The sequence below is a fragment of the Delphinapterus leucas genome, chromosome 3, assembly GCF_059928025.1.
Source record: "Delphinapterus leucas isolate spDelLeu-1000000601 "Yukka" chromosome 3, BTC_Dleu_Yukka2, whole genome shotgun sequence".
Taxonomy (NCBI): domain Eukaryota; kingdom Metazoa; phylum Chordata; class Mammalia; order Artiodactyla; family Monodontidae; genus Delphinapterus; species Delphinapterus leucas.
The window spans coordinates 154,692,840-154,715,735 of record NC_143131.1 but is presented as its reverse complement, the minus strand read 5'-3'; the positions used below and the strand labels follow the sequence as shown (position 1 = coordinate 154,715,735).

The following is a 22,896-nucleotide window of genomic DNA, read 5'->3' as shown; positions in this document are numbered from 1 at the left end:
CCATTATGGAGTAATTGGCCCCAGAATTTTCCTCTCAAAGCTAATCATTAGAAAATTAGAATAACTTAAACAACCCTTTTAAGACACTGGGCAGCTAAGAGCTCAGGACTGTGTTCCCCAAAGGAGGGGGAACAAATGAGGCAAGCCCTATGAATGTTCCTGCCTGGTGCCACTTTTCAGACCCAAGCTGAGCATGGTCAATGGGCTAATTTGAGAAAACAGAGATCAGAGTTCAGAGAGACTCAGGAAGCTGCAACTTGCAGGCAAGAGTACAAGATAGACAGGAGGTACACAGAGAAAGAGGGCTAGAAATATGTAAGGTAGTCCCTTGAATTTTGGCTCAACACTAAACTGGGAAAACATAGGATGAGGATATGGGACCCTAGGAAAATAACAACTATTAGGGAACTGTAACAGAGCTCACGCAGCACTGGGAGACACTGAAGTGCTAACCCTCTGGAGGGGAGAAATCTTTCTGAAGACTCGGACAAATTAGTAGAGACCCAGAAAGACTTTAATAGCAGGGCTAAATACCCACTGGAAAAAGTCTTAAAAACCAACCTGGAAAGGTTCTAGCTGACCTGCAAGTAACCTAACATCTGCTAAAACAAGATTCAATGCTTTTTAAAGGAAGACAGTGAAATGAAGACACAACCACATTATTTTTACACTGTACAGAATCCAATAAAAATTATAAGGCATGTGAAAAGGCAGGAGGAAAAACTAGTCAATAAAAACAGATCTAGAAATGACAGATTTTAGAATCAGCACAAATACAAAAAAAAACAGTGTGACAGAATTCTAAAATAGCCCCCATAATTATATAGTGAATGGGATTTTGCAGGTGTAGGTGAGGTTATTAATCGGTTGGCTTTGAGAGAGATTCTCCAGGTGAGCCTAACCTAATCACGTAAGTCCTTAAAATAAGACTTTTCTTTGGCTGGTCACAAAAGAGTATGTCAGAGAGATCCTAAGTGTGAGAAGGATTCAACATGAAGGAGGTTCTCTATTGCTGAGAGGGAAGGAGCCATCTGGAAGGGTCTGAGAGTGGCCCTAGCAGCTGTCTGGCCCCTGGATAACGGCAAGAGAAGACAAGGACGTCGTCCCTACAGTTGTAAGTAACTGAATTCTACTGACAAGCTAAATAACCTTGGACACGGATTTTTCCCAGAGCTTCCAGATAACAGCTCAGCCTGGCTGACACTCTGACTTCAGTTCTGTAAAAGAGCCTCAGGAGAGATCCCAGCCAAGCCGCGCATACTAGAGTACCTAAAGATCTGTGAGATAAATGAGTATTGTTTTAAGTCACTAAATGTGTGGTAGTTGTGTCACAGCAATAGGAAATAAATATAAACAGCTAGTGTAAATATGTTCAAGAATTTGAGGGCAACATGAACCCAATGAGGAGAGAAGTGAAAAATATAAAAATAAATGGAATGTGTAGGGCTGAAAAATACATTGTTTGAAATTCACTGCATCTGTGTAACAGCAGTTGCACACTGCAGAAGACAAACTTGAACATTGTTCAAGATAGACCATATATTGTTCCATAAACAAGTTTCAGTACACTTAAAATTATTGAACTCATTCTGATAACAACGGTATTAACTTGAAAATCAATAACAAAATATCTAGAAAATCCCCTAATATTTGATATTTAAACACACTTAACTCACAATTTTTTTAAAAATCCAGGTAGGGGCTTCCCTGGCGGCGCGGTGGTTGAGAGTCCACCTGCCAATGCAGGGGACACGGGTTCGTGCCCCGGTCCAGGAAGATCCCACATGCCACGGAGTGGCTAGACCCATGAGCCATGGCCCCTGAGCCTGCGCGTCCGGAGCCTGTGCTCCGCAACGGGAGAGGCCACAACAGTGAGAGGCCCGTGTACCGCAAAAAAAAAAAAAAAAAATCCAGATAAATTAGAATATATCTTTAATGACTGATAACAATAACAGCCTGTCAAAATCTGTTGACTCTATCTAAAGCAGTTCTTAGGGAGAGATTTATAGCTTAAAGCCATATAGTAGAAAAGAAAATATACATTTAATTCAATCATCTAAACTTCGCATTCGAAACTAAAAGAGTAAAATAAATTAAACTCAAAGTAAAAAGAAAGAATAAAAAGTATAAATCAATAAAATAGAAAAGAGCAAAAAGAGATAAAACCCAATAATACCAAAAGCTGTTCCTTGTAAAGACCAGTAAAACTGAAAATGTCTAAGCTGGACAGATTAAGAAAAAAAGAAAGAAGAGAGAAATGACCAAGATAAAAAGAAAAACCATCACTCTAGACCCTAGACTCATGGAAAGGAAAATAAGGAAATGTCATGAAAATTTTATATCAAAAAATTGATAACTAAGTGAAATGGACAAATTCATTGAAAGGCACAACTTACCAAAATTGACTCAAAAAGAAAGAAAAAAATCTAAAAACTTTATGTTTGTTACATTTCCTTTACAGTGAAAAACCTTCCCGTGCCTGGGGCTGGTGGTGGGAATGGCGATAAACTGGAAATGGGCATGAGAGATCTTATTAGGGTAATAAAAATATTCTAAAACTGATTCATGTTGATGGTTGTATAATTTGGTAGTTACTAAAAATGACTAAATTGTATCCTTGAAATTAGTGGATTTTATAAGTAAAATTCATCTCAACAAAGCTGTTTGAATAAGATAAACAAAGTAACTATAAAAAATCATTCCCACAAAGAAAATTCTAGGTCCAGATGGCATTCCTTGGTGAATGTGATCAACAATCTAAGGAAAAATGTCAATCTTACAGAGACTCGTTCAGAAAATAGGGGAGAAGGAAGCAGAAATGGTGAAAATTTCACAAAACATATATTTTACAAAGAACTTGTACATAAGGAAGGTTATATACTACACACACACACAGAAAAAATATATGTTCACTAAAGAAGATACACAAAAGGCAGTAGGCACATGAAGAGATGTTCAGCACCATTAGTTTTCAGGGATAAGCAAATTAAAACCAAAATGAGATCCCACTACCTATTACAAAGGTTAAAATGAAAAAGACTGACCATTGTGAGTGTTAGAAAGGATACAGCAGAACTAGTACTTTTATACACTGCTGGTCAGAATGCAAAATGGTGCAACCACTTTAGAAAAGTCTTTCTCAGTCTCTCATAAAGGTAAACATACACTTACCATTCAACCCAACATTTCCACTTCTACCCAAGGAAAGAACAATCCACAGGTATTTCTGTATAAATGTTTATAGTGGTGTTATTCAAAATAACTATAAAATGGAAACAACACAAATGCCCATCAAAAGGATAAATACAAGTGGTATATCCATACAATGGAATACTACTCAGCTCTAAAAGGGAACAACTACTATACACTAAACAGATATATCTCAAAAATGTTATAGGAAGTAAAGGAAGAAAGACAAAAGACAGTGTATGCAATATGACATCTTTTATATGAAATTCTAGAAAAGTCAAAGTTAATATGTAGTGAGAGCAGATCAGCCTGGGTCTGAGAATAGGGGATGGATTGAGTAAACAGGGGTATAAGGTACCTTTCCAGGGTGATGAAAATGTTATATATCTAATTTGTGGTGGTTTTTAGTATATAAAGTTTTATGCTTAGTTTATATTTTATAAGCTCATCAATCATATATTTAATATGCATATACTTTTGTTTATGTAAACTATACCACAATAAAGTTTATATATAAGGTTAAGATCCAATTATCTGGGCAAATTTTTCAACTCATCCATTTTTATTATCTATAAACGGAAGAGTTTTTTTTTTTTTGTGGCTCTCTGAGATTTAACATTTCTTTCAGCTCTAATTATATGCCATGATTTTTATATAAGTTTTGATAAAATAACTTGCATGATGCCGCCTCATGAACTTTTACACTTATATTTATGTTGCTTCTTGTAAAACATTATTTCCCTATAAATCCAACAGTGATTAATATTATAATTAATACTTTAAAAAAGGAATTGATAAAAGTGCTTTAGAAACCTCTTTCGAATACTGATAATGTCTTACTTAGGATGTTAAGACCATACCTGTCTTGCTCCTACTTCAGGTCCACTCTTAGAAATCTCTGAATATAAAATGCGGTGGTATCCCATGATATTATCCACAATAGTCTTCTCTAAGCCAGATTTGTCACAGTCATGTCAGCCTTCTTCACATCCTGTCACACTTTAGCAGTTATAAAGATTGGTTCCTTGTGATTTTTCGTTAAGTCTCCCTTTCTGAGGCTTGTTCATCCTGGTGTTCTTACCTATAGGACAAGGTTTCAAGTCCATGGGATGGTAAGTCTGCATTACCTAGTTATTCCAGTCAGGAAAGATATATGGAGAGATGGCCAGTCTATAAAAGGTAACCTGATAGAGTCAAACATAGTTAAGAATCTGGTTATTTATTTCGAGAGCAGCTCAAAATTGTGATATGTCTGCTAAGAGTTGGGGCACTTCTGACTCAATCATAACTGAAAGGATTCTTTAGGGACTCTATGAAATCAAAAGATTAAATTAAGACAAGTTAAAACAACTTTAGAAGGCTGACAGAAATGTTCTACATCTTGAAAGGGATAGTGGTTACATGGGTAAATATATCTGTCCAAAGTCATGGATTCACACACTTAAAATGTGTGCATGTTCTCTGTATAAACATAACTTGAAAAGGTTAACAACCATTTTACAAGAGTAACTTTACAATGGAGAAACACGTCAAACACTACCTCAGCCAGGTGATCAAGGTTAATATCAACAATGATAAGCCACATTGATAGTATACACCCTTGATGTTATGTGATAAAATTGGCACTTTACCTCTGTGATCTCCTCCCCCAAACCCATAACCCCATTATAATTGTGAGGAAAACATCAGAGAAATCCCAGTTGGGAGACATTCTACAAAACACCTGGCCAGTACTTCGCAAAAGGGCCAATGTCATCAAAAACAAGGAAAGCCTGAGAAACTGTCACAGTTAAGAGGAGCCTAAGGAGACATGATGACTAAACATAATGTGATATCCTGGATGGGATCCTGTAACAGAAAAAATACACTAAGTGAAAACTAAGGAAATATGAATAAAGTATGAACTTTAGTTAATAATAATGTATCAATATTGTCATTAATTGTGACAAATTAATATAAGGTGCTAATAATAAGGGAAAGTGGGTGTGGGGATATCAGAACTCTCTGTACTATCTTTGCACCTTCTTTGTAAATATGAAGCTCTTCTCCTAAAACAAAAGATTATTAAAATCATTCTCAATGAAAGACAAGAATATACAATACAAGGGAGCTCAAACATATCCATGAAGGAGGCAGTGTTCATGTTATATAATTTATTGTCAAAATCTGAACATGTTTTGAAGTAGAAGGGGATGCAATTAATAATTGTATCAGGACAAGAGGCATAAACTGAGATGTATGGTCCCCCTAAGTACAAAGTCATATTAAATATCCAAGCTCTTGTTTCACACTTCCTGTGTCTCAATCCAAACTCTACCACTTGCTAATTAAGTAAATTATTTCACCTCACTGAGCATTATTTGCAATTTGAGAAAGAGAGTAATACTTACCTTGTAAAATTTGGGAGAATTAAATGAGATGATCAAATTAAAGAGCTTACTTAGCAAATGCCTGGCACATAATCAGTACTCAATAAATGGTAGATGACAATTTGTGTATATTTGGACATTAGCGAATTTTGCTAAAGCATGCCTGCATAATTACACTGAATCCTCTACACTAATGTATCCTCTTGTTTTTCACCCTAACCAACAGTAGTCATACAAATACTTACTCTTTAATAGTTAGCTCAGATGTGACATGACAACTTCTAGGTCCCACCCAGGATGTGTTAGGAGACTGAATGTCGTCTAGAATAATGATGATGAAGGTTATCATCATAACCATCATCATCATAAATGATACTGACTACATAGCTTCTTTTCCTTTCAGTAACTCTCACTTCACCTTATCTTGGTGGGTCTGTCAGTATCATGGTCCCAGCACCCAGCTGCAGAAGTGGTACATGGACAAGGCTGAGGCACATCCTCTTAGATACAGAGATTGCTCCAGAAATGGGCCTAAGACTAAAGCAGAGTCAATAAATGTCACGTGAGGAAAAGAGGTAACTTTACCTTTGGAGTCATGACCTCTAATGACATTAACCCAGATCTGCTAATTGTCTTCTTTGCAACAATGTGGAAAGACAACTCAGAAGCAAACAAAATTAAGAGGTAGAGAAGGAGATAGAATTCAGGTGCCATGGTTTGAACTCCTGAGTCCAGCTGTGCATGCACTCAGGAGTTCAAACCAGGAGACCAGCTGTGCATGGACTCAGGAGTTCAAACCTGAATGCAACCTCATGCAAATTTTTTTCCTACTTAAGCTAGTTTGAATTCCTTTTTCTGTCACTTACAATTGAAGAAGCCATAAGTAATAGAGTGAATTGTCTGTCTCACTCTGCACTTGCCTACAATAGCTTTTATACTATTCATGGTTTCTTGAATTTTTTTTCCCCTCCCTGGACTTACATCTTGGATAAAGACTGAAGTTCAGAGACTTGGTGTTTAACAACTTGGAATCCTTCCCTCTTGGTTGATAATTTGTAAATGTTGGCTGAATAAATGAATTATACAGTTCTTACACAGGTGAACTCAATTACTGGTCCTCCATCATTAGAATTTGCAAACAGTATGTGAATAGAAGGACACACTCTCTGGTTTGATTCTGGACATTTTCCTCCTCCATTATCGTCTCTATTTCAATCTGTTATGAGGTCATTTTTCTCTGATGCCTTGCTTCTCCTTGAAGAACAGGTTTTTGTGAGATAGCTCACACATACTCTTTATTTGTTCATTATTCCTGCATTAAAGTTCAAGGGGCTTTTCTTGTTGTTTCGTGTTAGTCTTTCATCTGTATAGCTGTCATTTTATTTCTATGCATTTGCAATTCCTTGCTCACATTTGCTCAATGGGAATATTCTCCATACTCAGCAGACCTCTTTCAATTGTAAGTGATGGAAACCTAACACAAACTAGATGAAGCAAAAAAAAAAAAAAAAAAAAAAGGTTACTTTGTTGACTCATGTAGCTGGATGTCCAAGGGGCAACCTGAGCTTCAGATACAGCTGGATCCAGGTGATTAAAGAGTCTTGAGGTGCTTTATCGTTCAGGGTCTGTTTGCCTTTGTATCTTTTTGCTTGGTGGCTTAGTTCTCTCCTGTTGTGGCTAGCCTCTTTGCATTGACAGGTAAGATAATCACTGTCCCAGCTACTTTATAAAATCATTACAGGTCAAAATGCTAAAGTAATAGTTACCTCTATGCCAATGACCATAGAACAAGTACAGAAAATAGCATGAAAGTAATCTAGTTGGGCAAAGCTGAGTCATGCTTTACACCAGGAAGTGATCAGACACTGTGGCTGAGAGACTCAAGAGAACTATGTGGGTGATAGAGGAACAATTCCACACTGGGATTAATAGCTGTTCACTAATACAAAGTAAAAAAAAACAACAAAAAAACAAAAAATAATTCCCTTTTATTGTAACTAGGGAAAGCTAGTCCTCAAGATAGCCCTTTCTTCATGACTTTTTCCGTCTTTCATTCTAAGACACATCTGGACATCAAAGTGGCAAGCTTAAAATCCCCATCACCATCACCATACTCTACTCTAGAGTCTGACTGCCTTGTCCAGCCATCAAAGACAAATATTTAACTCTTTTGGCCTATTACATGTAGGGTCACATAATACAAAAAGTTAACAAGAACTGAGTTCAATTAAATTAGAATATTAAATATTTTTGTGGACTCTCCACACCCACCAAGCACATAGTCAACACTCATGCAGCCCACTTCACCTGCTTGCATTAAGGCTTGACTCCCACACCTGCCTCACTTCTTACAGCCACGACTGTTTTCCTTAGAATTTCTAAAATATCACAATGGACTGCTTAAAATCTTGGAACAAGTGTCTACTCACAGTAGCTAACATATGGTAAGATTATCTTCAGTTTGGTGTCTCAGTTTGGATCTAGACTGTACATTATTTAGATCAATCGTTCTCAACCGGGGGTAGTATTGTCTCTGGTGGATATCTGGCATTCTCTGAGACATTTCTGATTATCATGACTGAGTAAAAGACTGTCATATCTCCATGTATCTGGTGGGTTGAGGCCAAGGATGCTGCTAAACATTATACAATGCATAGGACAGCAAACAACAAAAAAATGTGTCACTCCAAAGTTTTAGTGCTGAGGTTGAGAAACCCTGATCGAGATGAATACATTTTGGGGAAATTTTTATTTTATTATTTAAATTCTTTATCACATACAGTATGAAGAATATAAACAGGTGAAGAAATAATTATTTGAAGGAAAAATGCAGTAGGCAAGAATAACTATTGATGATTTTAATTCTCTTTATAACTCTTTTCTTTCATTCTTTCTATTTTTTTTTTAAGCCATCATGTCCTATTATGGAATTCCAATTGGGTTCTTAGATCTTTAATAGAACAAAAACATGAAATAAAAATCAAAAAGCACTAAAACACAAGAAACCATGTTCCTAGTTCCCATTGTATCTTTTAGTAGAGTTATGACTTGGGAAAATCATTTAATCCCTTAAAAACTAATTTTCCAACTTTTCAATATGAAATATTTATATTAAATTATTGTTTTAAAATAAAATGTTAATCTACTAAAGAAAAACACAATGTAAAAAGAAACCCAAAGAAATGCTATGAGGGGAGAAAACCAAGGAACCAAAAACCCTAATTTAGCTTACCTTCTTTCTCCACAATGGTACTGAAACAGAAATTCTTCTAGAGTCATCTCACTAATCACTGAATTCAATGAACTCTATTTTCCTTTCCAGCTCTAATGTTTAATTACTAAATCAAACTTTATCTGTCCTAGGCTCCGTTTTTAAAATATTTTGCTCTCTATCAAGGATTAAAGTTTGACCTAATAAAATAACCAAATCTATCCTCTTAGAAACCATCAGGGAGTAATATTTCTGAGATAAACAGAGAGGAATCTTAGAGCATTATTCGAATACTTATAATCTCAAGAATAATGCCAGTCTAGAGCAGGTGACATTTTACATGAGGATGCCATTTTGCTTCTGCCAAATTATGTGAGAAGATGGTTTATTCAAGACTTGTCTAAAAGGGACAGCTCCAAAATGCCAAGCCACAGAGCAAGCCGTGTTCCAGAAACAGGAACAAGTGATGGAAGATCACTCCCGACAGCATTCACTTGGTATAAGAAAACAATATGTCTCACATACAGAAAACCAGTTATGAATTGAAAAGAAAATTTTAAGTATGAAACAAAATTTTCTTTGTTAACCAGTGGATTCTTCTAAGAATGTTTATGTCCAAAATTTCAAATAAGATTTTGGAATGCCAGAAAATGAGCAGGAATGTAAGACCAGTAGAAGTACTTACTAAGAATGTGTTCATCTCTTCTAGTTTGTCCATTTGTTGGTGCATAATTGTTCATAGTAGTTTCCCATATTCCTTTCCATTTGTGTGGTATCTAGGTGTAATGTACCCTCTTTCATTTATAATTTTGTTTATTTGAATCCTCTTTTATTTTCTTGATAAGTCTAGCTAAAGGTCTGTGTGTTTTGTTTATCTTTTCAAAAAAACTCAAGTTTCAGGGATCTTTTCTATTCTCTTTTTAGTCTCTCATTCATTCATTTCTGCACTGATCTTTATTTCTTTCCTCCCACTAACTTTGGTCATAGTTTGTTCTTCTTTTTCTAGTTCTTTGAGTTGTAAAATTAGGTCGTTTATTTGAGATCTTTCTTTTTTCTTCATGTAGGTATTTATCACTAAAAACTTCCCTCTTAGAACTGCTTTAGATGCATTCCATAAGTTTTGGTATATTGTATTTTCATTTTTATTTGTCTCAAGAAATGGTTTTGATTTCTCTTTTGATTTCTTCCTTGACCCACTGGTTGTTCAGTAGCATGCTGTTTAATCTCCACATATTGGTTAATTTTTCAGTTTTCTCCTGGTAAACTAGGAGAAACTAGGAAACTAGGAAAACTTTTAGTTTTATGCAACTGTGGTACGAAAAGGCTTTTGATATGATTTCAATCTTCTTTATTTTTTTCAAAGAAGACAGTCAAACGGGTACATGAAAAAGTCCTCAACATCAGTAATCACCGGAAAAATGCAAAACCACAATGAGATACCATCTCATACCTGTCAAAATGACTATTATCAGAAAGACGAGAAACAACAAGTGTTGGCGAAGATGTAGAGAAAAGGAACTCTCCTGCACCATTGGTGAGGGTGTAACTTGGTGCAGCCACTATGGAAAACTAAGAGGGTTCCTCAAAACATTAAAAATAAAACTACTACATGATCCAGCAATCCCATTTCTGGGTATATATACAAAGGAAATGAGAACAGGATCTTGGGAGAGATATCTGCACTCTCATGTTCATTGCAGCATTATTCACAATAACCAAGATATGGAAACAACCTAAGTGTTCCTCAGCAGATGAATGAATAAAGATGAGGTGGGGGGTGTATATACATATGTACATATTATTCAGCCATGAGAAAGACACCTTGCCATTTGTGACAACATGGATAGAGCTTGAGGGCTCTATGCTAAATGAAATAAGCCTGACACTGAAAGACAAATATTGTATGATCTCATTTACATATGGAATCTAAAAAAACCAAACAAACAAAACCCAAAATTCATAAAACTTGTAGAAACAGAGAAAAAAAGGGTGGTTACCAGGAGCTGGGAGGTGGCAGAGAAGTGATATGTTGGTCAAAGGTTATAAACTTCTAGTTATAAGATAAATAAGTTCTGGGGAATCTAATGTACAGTATAGTAATTTACGTTAATAATACTGTATTATATACTTGAAAGTTGCTAAGAGAGTATATCTTAAATATTCTCACCACAAAATATAAATGGAAATTATGCTACATGATTCAGGTATTAGCTAATGTTATGGTAGTAATTACTTTGCAATATATACGTGTATCAAGTCAACATGTTGTACACCTTAAATATACCCAATGTTATATATCATTTATATTGAAATAAAGCTGGAAAAAAGTACTTACTAAGTTTCTTTGCTTCATGCTTTCTCCTCTCTTAATCAACCTTACCAATTATTTTGGTTTAAGATTTTCTGCTAGGTTTCCCCTTTGATGCATCTTTCCTGGATGTCTTTGTGAAGAAAACACAAATGAATAGAAATTCTGTTGCATGGCTCTGTCACTATCTGAGTGTACACTTGACTTCAGAAGGTCTTTATTTGCACTGAACCTTTAAACATATTGAAATTCCAATATTTGGGCTTTCAAATCTAATCAAACTTATCCTGGAGTAGAAGGGATTCACACCTCAACACAAACAAGGTTTCTTTCAACCTATCACATGGGTGGACTTTGAGGGCGCGATGCTAACTGAAGTAAGTTGGAGAAAGACAAATACTGTAGGATATCACTTATATGTGGAATTTTTAAGAAGTCAAATTCATAGAAACAGAGACTAGAATGGTGGTTACTAGAGGCAGGGGGTTGGGGGTAATCAGGAGATGTCAGCCAAAGAGTACAAACTTCCAGTTTTAAGATGAATAAGTTCTCTGGGTCTAATTACATTACGGTGATTTTAGCTAATAAAACTGTTTAATATACTTGAAAGTTGCTAAGAGTAGACCTTAAATGTTCTCACCACAAAAAAGAAATGGTAGTTACGTGACATGATGGAGGTGTCAGCTAGTACTATGGTAGTGATCATTTTGCAATATATAAATGTATCATATCAACATATTGTATACCTTAAACTTACACAATGTTATATGTCAATTATATCTTAATAAAGCTGGAGAATTTTTTTTGAATTCCTGTTGTTTCTTTCTCTTCTTTCTTTTTCTATTAGTGTTAAATATCTTGGCTTTTTCTTTTTATTCCAAAGCAAAATTTCCCAAGTGACTAATATAGAATAGTAATCCCAAAAACTGTTTTTTTTTTTTTAAAGAAAATAGATGACCAAATATACCCTCTTTTGGATATTCTCCATTCCCATTTGTCAAATAAATTTTCTGAAGTCCTGCAGCAAAATTAACTTTTTAAATTGTTTCCTCAAGATATCTCACAAGTGAACTCTCTACCCCAACGCTCTCCTTTATATTTTTCAAGTAATAGCTACTAAAACCTGTGAAGATAGCAGAACTCATTCTGGAAAATGCTGGTCTTTTATTTGTATTATTTCTTTCCTCCTCTTTCCTTCTTTCCAAGAATTTGCAATCTTCATTGTGGCTCATATGTTACTCCCTTTGTAGCAAAGCACTTTTGCAAGAATCCCCAGTGATGCTGAATGTCTGATTTTAATAGTGTCTTTTAAGTCTTCATCATAATTGAGTTTTCTGCAAGGTACAAGAAACCTCCCATCATTTACTACCTGGTTCTCTTTGTCCCTTGATTTTCAAGGAACTATTTGTCATCTGATTCTCACTCCTTTTATATGTCTCTTTTCCCCCCTGATTCTCTTTGTATCATCTTATAAATACGTCTTCACCAGGAATCCACTAGTTCTACTCTTTCTTTCGTTTTATTTCCTCTTCTTGTGTGATCTCAATCACTGCATCCGTTCAATTACAAGTGTATACTAATGACTCTCAAATCAGTATCGCCCGCCCAGACTCCAGTCCTGAGCCTAAGAATCAAATTTCAGTGGTTCCCAAATACTAGTCCGTAGTTTACAAACTTTGGGTAGGAATTTCGTGTTTCTTTTTTTTTTTTAAGCTTGGCGCTCATTAGAGTGCCTTCATCATTACACATACTTAATACATGTTGGTTAAATCAAAACTTTGAACCAAATTAACTACATGGCTTAATAATACATCTGAAAGTTTGAAGTCTATTTAACTTGCCATTGGTTAAATCACTTAATTTCTTTGTCAGCTCCATCTGAAAATTGGAGAAGATAGACGAGATAATTGCTATGATTCCTATTAACATTACCTTTCAGTTTCTAAAGTCTCTATTATCTCTTTTAAAATGAAAAGAATCTTGTAAAAAAACACCTAAAACAAGAGGAGCCTTAACTAAGCAGTTACGTTATTTCAGTTTGAATGCATTCATTTAATACACTTTTCTGAGTGCCAAATATGTGTCAGGCACTGGGCTCACAATTTTATTCCGATAACTAAGAAATACTGGGTATAAACAGAAAGATAATTCTAAAGAATGTGACTTACATTTCCTTTTTAGGTCTTATATTTTCTTATATGAGTTTAAGAAATATTCCACCAAATCTTAATTGAAACTAAAATGAGTTTGAAAAGTGGCCTAAAAAACTCATAAATTCACTGTTAAGGGTACCACTAAATAAATATTTATGCTAAAATATTTTCATAATTTTTTAAACTTGTAATAAAGTCGATCCTAGTTGCAAGGGCTTAGAGGGCAGTCAAAAAAAAACTGTACTGTGTTAAACATTAAATAATTACTTCATTTTGTGTTTGCTATAAATTTTGAAAATATAAAGGAAAATCAGAGAGAAAATAATATTAGCCTGATATTGATCAGAAGTGCTGGAAGGCAAAATAATGACATCTACTCATTATCAGAGTTAAGAGATGTTATGAATGGGGCATCTGGCACATAGCAGTTCACGAGCAGCAAAAAAAAAAAAAAAAAAAAAAAACTCCATAAAAGCATTGAATGGCACCCTGCTCACAGTATTTCAGAGCTACATATATGAATCAGAAATCTCAGGAGACTGAGAAATATTTAAATGTAACCCTCCTCACACTGGAATGAAGTACTTTAAAATAAATAGTAGCTGATGTAGACTGACAATTAGTGATAAGGGCACATACTTTTATCCAGATATTTTTACATCTTTAAAACTTGATCTAAATTATCAAGTAAAATTTTACATAAAATACTGAAGAAAAACTGGCATAAGAATAAGTGACATAGGGGCCTATTTTTAATATGTGAAACGATGTACTTTTAGTTTTTGTGCTTGGTGGGATTTACTACATAAAGCATGGATGAGTGTTTGTTATCTCCCTTTTAGACCCTCACTGCATTCAGAGTCCAGTCCTTATTCGCCTTGGTCTTCCCAACACATAGTTGAGTAGGTGTCCAGGAGAAGGGGCTCCAGAAGGCTACTGAATTCAACCAAGCTAAAAGACAAAAGAAAAGAAATACAAAATACATGCATGATTGATATGATTATATAAAATGTGTGTAAACATGGGAGAAGCCCTTTCAACTGGTCTCAATTTAACTAACCTATTGGGTTAACTAAGAATACCAATTTTCTTTGCAAGACTTAAAACTTATGTTCATCAACCAAGGACTGCACCAGGATACTAAATTATGGTCTAATACTCTCCCATTTCTGCCACCACCACATAAGCTGCATGTTTATCAAGAATAATTTGTGCTTTTTCTCAATTTGTTTCCCCCAGGTGTCCTTTTTATTACTTCTTTGTTATTTATATAACCTAATGGAATATGAGCATGGAAAGAGCAGTTCTTTTGAAGTCTGTGCTTAATGGTTTCAAAATACTTAAGCAGGTTACAAACAAAGTCTTGAATTATGTATAGAAAAACATAAATTTAAAAAATTAGGCAGAGGAATATAAAATCTATGAGGATTATAGTCTTGGATCATTTTACAAATACATTTACGTTCTCATTTCACTTAAAAAAGACAAACAACATGGAAATAAAAGACAATGCATTATAAATACAGTTTATACAAGATAAGTAAATTCATGTTAAGATACAAAATAAAACAAAAACAAAAACCAAATAACAGTAAATGTAGCCCTGCTTCAAATTATTATAAAGTGAATGACAGTTAAAATAGTACATCTATATCAAACATTTTTAAATGACTCCCCTCTTTAAATTATTTCTGTCATTAATTGACCGGTGAGGCCAGTCATAGTGAATAAGAAAAGACTACTCTGTCCAAACTAAACATAATATATGATACCAGATGTCAAAATTTAAAACACTTTCCTAGTACCTCTTCTTACTGGTAAGCCAATTTCTTTCTTTGTACCCATTCTACCATGAAGGCTTGGCCATGAAGTTTGTTACCTCAGGTAAAAATAGAGCAAGTTCAGCACAGAATAACACAGTCACGATTCAGCTTCAAGTCTCAATGCTGACTTATTTTTTTTCCTATTAGAAAAAACTTATCTAATACCCTATGTCAACAACAATATCAGAATCTCAAAATTCCAAGGGATCTTGTAGCTAACAAGGTAGAAGGCAGTGTTGGATTAAAAAATATATATTAATTAGATGTGTATTTTAGTTAGTGGTCTCACAGTCATTTATATATAACTTTTAAAAAAACCTCTTCTTGCAAGAGAGGTACCTAGAAAATTATTTTGCTTTGAAGGTCTGCTTTTTAAATTGCATGGTGATGCCTCTTCACTTGCTAAGTACCCTGAAAGTTCTTCCCTCTGAAAAGGATTTGCTAGCTGTTGTTTATAGCTAAGGAAAGAGAGTGGCTTGATATGTTTAAGAAGAGAGTAGACATGAGATACTGTCAGGTCTGCACAGGATTGGAGAGGGATCTAGAAGGCCTGGTACACCCCCAGTGGAATTGCTGAGGATTGAGAGCTAAACTTCCTGGGGAGGCTGAGACCACCATGGTAAGGGAATAGGTAGCCATGGGATGGATGCCTTGACATGAAGAGTCTATGCCAGGACCTGGAAAGCAGGCATTTCAGATGCTCTCAGAGCATCTGAAGCAAAGAAAATCAAGATGGAGCCAAGTTACTGCAGAAAGGGAACCACTGTACTCTGAAAAGACCATGAGTTATACCAGCTTTAAGCTACTTCAGCAGCAGGTAGAGCAAGATGTGAAACCATGACTCAGAGTCTAGTTAAAATCACTTATGGTAATCTAGAATTTATTATAAGTCAGGAAGAGAAGAACATGCAGACCATAGGCCCCTTTGTCAAATCTCTGGGCACAGGTAGGTATCCCCGTGCACCTAGAGCGGGCCTGCATTGGGAAGGAAACGATGGAACACCCTTTGAGATGGGATGAATAACCTTGATAGTAAGTGTGAACTATGACTTCACTGAGTATTCACCTCATAATGAATTACATTCCCTTAGGAAGTTTAAGTTTTTCTGAAGTACACTTATGGAGGAATAAAGCATCATATTTTATTCTTTCCACATTTGAGTGGGAGCAAATACAGTTTTTACATATATATATATGTATATATATATACACACACACATACACACTCAAAGATATATACATACAAATCTAAGAATAGAAAACTAAAGTATCTGGGAGGAAAACCATCTTGATCTCTCTGCAGAGAAAAAAATATTTGTTCGATTGATTCTATGGAAATTGGAATGAATGAAAATGTGTAGCTCTAAGAGTCTTCGTTTTACTTATTAAAATGATTTATGAACAGTTTTGAAAAACAGAAACTCTTTGGTATACACCCTCAGAATGTTTTCAGACAGTCATAAGAATTCATGTCCCAGAGTTAAATTATTCTGATAGATGTAAATATCAATATCAAAGAAGTGCAGAATAAAAAATTCTTACTTCTTAAGTGAAAATGGGATATTGAGGCAGTTAACAGCTGAGGGTAAGACGGGGGAACCCATCTTAGATGAGGTGCACAGGAAAAGTATCTCCAAGTAAGAAACATGTCAGACAGGACAGAAACATGAGAAGGGACTAATTACAAAAGGAGCTGAGAGATAGAATAAAGAAAAAGAAAAGAGAAAGGAAGACAGAAAGGCTGATAGGAAGGCATTCAGGTTAAAGAAAGGAAAGGAAGGAAAGAAAGGGAAAGAAAGAAAGAGAAAGATTCTTCCTCTGGGGGAAAGTGTGAGGCTAGGTGTTGGAAAAGAGATCGGAGCACAGAACTAAAATAAGAACAGAGTAGCTGCAGTGAGACGAGCAAGGTGGAAAGTGACACCAGATGACACTGGAGCAAAGGTCAGCAGCCAGGACATGGCAGTCATGAGAAGGCCTTGCTGTAACTGCAAAAATGTAAGAGCTGTTCATTTTTGAAATACCAAATGTCTGACAGGGCAAAAAGAAATGAGTTCTTTGCCATGATTTAAGAATTCTGTGATCACACTTGCCTTCTAAAGTACGAAAATCCTTTCTATCACAAACACTTCTCACAAACACTTCTCCACTCTGTCGAGCTATGATGCTCTTCCTACCATCAATTCCTAATAATGCAAAGATGCCCAGTGTACGAGCACTGTAGAGTGTGTGTGTGTGTGTGGTTTCAGAAAATAATAGTGGTTTTTTTTTTTCCAATAGGAACGAGAATGTTTTGAGGCTCAAGAGTCTAGGCACACACAGTTCAACGGATTTACTTTGGGTCATACGCCTGGTCTACCACCTAGATCTACTTTACCATTTTCCTAACTGTGGTCCAGAATAGCCACAGGCCATGAGTTCTAACAGATGTGATTTCCTCCTGTATTTATAATGACTGCTTCCATATTTCTTCCTCTTCTCTTATAAACTCTGCGTCCACAGTCTAATCCCCACCCTCCTTGGAGTCAACTAACAAACCTATTTCATACTCTATTAATGATTCTTTCTTTTTTCATTTTTCCAAATATCTTTTCCAAAGCAGAGATTATTAAATAAATTATTTCCCAGAACACTCAGAAATGATTGAATTAATCAGAAAGTTTTAAGTAGAATTGATTTCTGAGGAATACACGAATTTCTGGAAGGGGGCAAATCATGATGAGTTCCTAGACTCTTTTGCAAAATTTGGCAGTTCATAAAATAAATTAGAGGTTTCAACCTGTTTTCTGAGGAAAATAAAACAAAACAAAACACAGTAACTGCAAGCACGATAAACTCTTACAATTAATAAAGTTTCCAAGGTTTTTATTATCTTTATTTTATTTCTATTATAAATAATTGTAAAATATAATGTACTATGAAAGTCCTTTTGTATTCATTAATTGTATTTATACTTAATAACCACTGGAGTTCCCTGATATTTAATTAGATTATTTATTTTTCATTTTGTTAGGTCAGATTTCAGTATCTAAAAGATGAGTGGGGTAGCTGTAACTTCTACTAATGAAGACATTGAGTTTTTGGAGACATTTTCTCTAACCCGTTTTCCCTCAAGTGCTTTGCTTAAACTATTTTTCCAAAGTAAGATAAACTTTTTCAAAGGCTGAATTAGGGTAAGTTGAGACAAACGTATTTCATTTCAGATATCCAATGAAGAATATATTCTTAAAATTGCCAGCAGCAGTAAATGACATACAAACAGAGCAAACAGCACGCTGAGCCCCAGCAAGTCCACCTGTCCTTTGTGGGCATTCTTTTCATCTTTCCCACAGTCTTTAGGTGTCGCTAAAGAGGCTCCTAATAAATTGTTATATAGTCTTAGTATTCCAAAAATTGCAAGGAGGAATCATCGATGTCAAGAATTCTTTGAAAAAGCTACGTAAGAACCGAAGGTTGACACACTCTCTCTCTGAGTGTGGTTCCCAACAGGAAGCCAATGTGTACTGCATGCCTAGGCTTCAGTCCAAGCAATTATCTCTTGGCTAGAGTCAGGATGAGCAGAGATCCAAGTGTCATCGCTAGATGACACTGAGAAGAAAGTGGCATTTGGTGGCTGAATCAAGCAAAACTCTGATCTTTGATTCATGGTGCTGTCTTGTATCCTGGGATGAGCTAAGAAATTAGTGTGTTCCCTTTCATTTGTTGAAAGGAGCAGCCAAGTCTCTGTGGGTGATAGTCTGTTAGGAACTGGAAAATTCACTACACCAGAAATGGGCAGCCATCCTAAATTTTCTATAAGATAAATTAACTTGGACAATATCATTGGAACTTCTACCTGGGGTGATCCAAAGGTAATGATAATTTCGATCAAAAAGTATAAATTCAAGTGTATTTGAGTTAAGAGGGCTCATAATCACTAAGAGAAAAACAACAAAAATATTTTCCTTCAGACTATACTACAAAGCTACAGTAATCAAGACAGTATGGTACTGGCACAAAAACAGGAATATAGATCAATGGAACAGGACAGAAAGCCCAGAGATAAACCCACCCACATATGGTCACCTTATCTTTGATAAAGGAGGTGAGAATATACAATGGAGAAAAGACAGCCTCTTCAATAAGTGCTGCTGGGAAAACTGAACAGCTACACGTAAAAGAATGAAATTAGAGCACTCCTTAACACCATACACAAAAATAAACTCAAAATGGATTAAAGACCTAAATGTAAGACCAGACACTATAAAACTCTTAGAGGAAAATATAGGCAGAACACTCCATGACATAAATCACAGCAAGATCCTTTTTGACCCACCTCCTAGAGAAATGGAAATAAAAACAACCAAATGGGACCTAATGAAACTTAAAAGCTTTTGCACAGCAAAGGAAACCATAAACAAGACCAAAAGACAACCCTCAGAATGGGAGAAAACATTTGCAAATGAAGCAACTGACAAAGAATTCATCTCCAAAATTTATAAGCAGCTCATGCAGCTCAATAACAAAAAAACAAACAACCCAATCCAAAAATGGGCAGAAGACCTAAATAGACATTTCTCCAAAGAAGATATACAGACTGCCAACAAACACATGAAAGAATGCTCAACATCACTAATCATTAGAGAAATGCAAATCAAAACTACAATGAGATATCATCTCACACCGGTCAGAATGGCCATCATCAAAAAATCTAGAAACAATAAATGCTGGAGAGGGTGTGGAGAAAAGGGAACCCTCTTGCACTGTTAGTGGGAATGTAAATTGATACAGCCACTGTGGAGAACAGTATGGAGGTTCCTTAAAAAACTACAAATAGAACTACCATATGACCCAGCAATCCCACTACTGGGCATATACCCTGAGAAAACCATAATTCAAAAAGAGTCACATACCAAAATGTTCATTGCAGCTCTATTTACAATAGCCCGGAGATGGAAACAACCTAAGTGTCCATCATCGGATGAATGGATAAAGAAGATGTGGCACATATATACAATGGAATATTACTCAGCCATAAAAAGAAACAAAATTGAGCTATTTGTAATGAGGTGGATAGACCTAGAGTCTGTCATACAGAGTGAAGTCAGTCAGAAAGAGAGAGACAAATACTGTATGCTAACACATATATATGGAATTTAAGAAAAAAAAAATGTCATGAAGAACCTAGGGGTAAGACAGGAATAAAGACACAGACCTACTAGAGAATGGACTTGAGGATATGGGGAGGGGGAAGGGTAAGCTGTGACAAACTGAGAGAGGGGCATGGACATATATACACTACCAAACGTTAAGGTAGATAGCTAGTGGGAAGCAGCCGCATAGCACAGGGAGATCAGCTCGGTGCTTTGTGACCTCCTGGAGTGGTGGGACAGGGAGGGTGGGAGGGAGGGAGACGCAAGAGGGAAGAGATATGGGAACATATGTATATATATAACTGATTCATTTTGTTGTAAAGCGGAAACTAACACACCATTGTAAAGCAATTATGCTCCAATAAAGATGTTAAAAAAAAAAAAAAAAAGAAAACAGATCCTGAATTAAACGCATGTGACTCTGTTGCCTGAGAGAAGGCAGTGCTGATGATTTCACATATATATGAATGTAAACTGAGACTCTAAAGTCTATGCCTGGGACCAGTCCTGGTGCTGCTCTGATTAAGGTTAAATGAGAAATCTCTTTCCCAAAATGGCATCTTTTAACTTTTAATAAAAATTAACTGAAGTGCCTACCATATGTGATGTCCTATACTAAGTATCAGGGATTCAGAGGGAAACACAAATTACCCATAGTCTTTCCATCAAGGGTATCCCCTGTCTGAGGGAGGCGGACGTTAAGCATGTTAAGGCACAAATAAAAATCTAATTATAGGTGGCGATTAGGACTCTACTGAAAGGTGCTGGTGGGAAGTGAGGAGCTAGTGAGAACAAAGAAGTGGAAGTACTGTAGCTTGGGGCGGCAGTGTCTCACTCTGTAGCCAAAGCCCCACCTGAATTTTTTCGCCCTCTTATATGATCACCTTAACAAACTATGCAGTGACGTTTGGTGTGTTTTGAAGACATAGCTGGTGTCTTTGTATGCAATGTTTTAATCTGCCGTAGGAGTTTGCCATATCTGTAATCTCCACTACCAGGTCAAAGGTTCCTGACCAGCCTGCTTCAGATACCTTAATCCGAGTGTCTAAAGAGCCGATGAAAATATTTACTTCTTAATTTTGATATATTTATATACAGCAAAACCAAATTAATGTTCTGCTTAGCAAGAAACATCAACTGAAGCATAATTTAAAGTTTATGAGAACTTTTAAATAATGTCCTTGACTACTCAGCTTTAGAATTCGGCACAAATTATATTTTCAAACTCTCATAGCAAATCTAAACTTAATTAAAAGAATATTCTAAGTGTTTTTTAAAGCCAGTGATAACACTATGATGTCCAAATCCTATACCATTAATATGTAAATAACTGTAAATGTAGTCACGTACTTGAAGTATGTTTTCTGTCAAACCCGTTCAGCTGCAACATGCATTTATTGTAGTACAGTGAAATAAGAAAAAAAACGTAATTATTGGTCATTCCCACCACGACAGTAGGAATCAGAGATATGGGAATAATACTGCTCTCTTGTTAATTCATAACACTCAGAAGCCTTATAGCTAAATCCCTGTGTGCCTCTTTTCCTATAACAAAATTTTAGAAAAGGATGATAAAAAGCAAATAAAAAGGGAATACAGTTTTCCCTTAACTTCAATCAAAGTTGGGTAAATGTCAACATTCTGGAAGAATCCAAGAAACACTTGACAATGGCAAAATGATCAAGAGTGACATAATCAACAAAATTCTATTTTTTTTTCTGTTCTGAAGTTTGAGGAGTTGCACTTACTAACAAGATTACACACTCTTTCGTTTTCATTAAAAAAATAAAAATAATCATGGATGATATAGAGGAGAAATTTACAATCTGTACCTTTTATCCTAAGTTACACAGTTCAAGTTGCAACTGTCAGCTCCAAATATATTTTATAATAAGGGCACAGAGTTAAAATCTTGATGGACAATAATATATCAGGTTGCTATGGACAAAGAATAAGACATTTCCACTATGGCTTCTGGAAACAACCATTATATTGGTGGTCTTCCCTATTCCCCAAGATTAATCAAAAATGACTGTCTTATGTTTGCTTTACACAGGCAGACAAAATCTTTTAAATTCATGATTCAATGTTCAAATAATCTAGTTGATTATTTTAATCACATCACACACAGAAGTACTTCAGTCATCCAATATTTCCCAGGAGGCACAGCCTCAAGTGCCATCTCTAATCTTTTTAGAGCACCCTCTTCTGCTGCCGTTCATTAATTAAACAGAGTTTTGCTGATGATTCTTTTGGCTGCTGTTCCCCTAGAAGCTGCCCGATCTCTTGTCATCATATTGTTTCCTTCATCGCAACCACGCTGGTTCATCATCAATTATTTTCCTCCTTCAGAACTATTTTCCTCTCTTTGACGACTTGATAAATCTTTACAACCAAATTCTGCCTCACTTATTCAAATTACTTTTCTTCAAAGGCACTACCGCTCTGTCTTTGTAATCATTTCCTTATTCCCCAAAGGAGTTTAAGACTCCAACATCAACTACAGACATACATAAGTAAGTGCCCAGATTAAAGAGCAAAATTTCAAGCCAGGAGCCAAGTTTGATACTAATATCCGTGTCATTCAGAAAGGGTCAGGAACTGGGGTAGCAATAGTAATCTATTCATTTATTTTCATTCACTCAATGTATTCAGTGCTATAATTCATTCAGAGCTATATTTATTAAGTACCCGTGTTGTGTCACCACTGTTCT

General features: G+C 35.6%; 1 long non-coding RNA gene across 3 annotated transcripts in view; it reads right to left on the bottom strand.

Annotated features, from left to right (window-relative positions):
• Nucleotides 1-7,246: 7,246 nt before the first annotated feature.
• The window catches only part of LOC149749814 (uncharacterized), a 67,233-nt gene continuing 51,583 nt past the window's right edge, over nucleotides 7,247-22,896 (bottom strand). For all 3 annotated transcript variants that reach the window (XR_016392531.1, XR_016392533.1, XR_016392532.1), the window contains one exon: nucleotides 7,247-14,181. This is a non-coding gene — a long non-coding RNA (uncharacterized LOC149749814). The remainder of the gene's footprint in view (nucleotides 14,182-22,896) is intronic.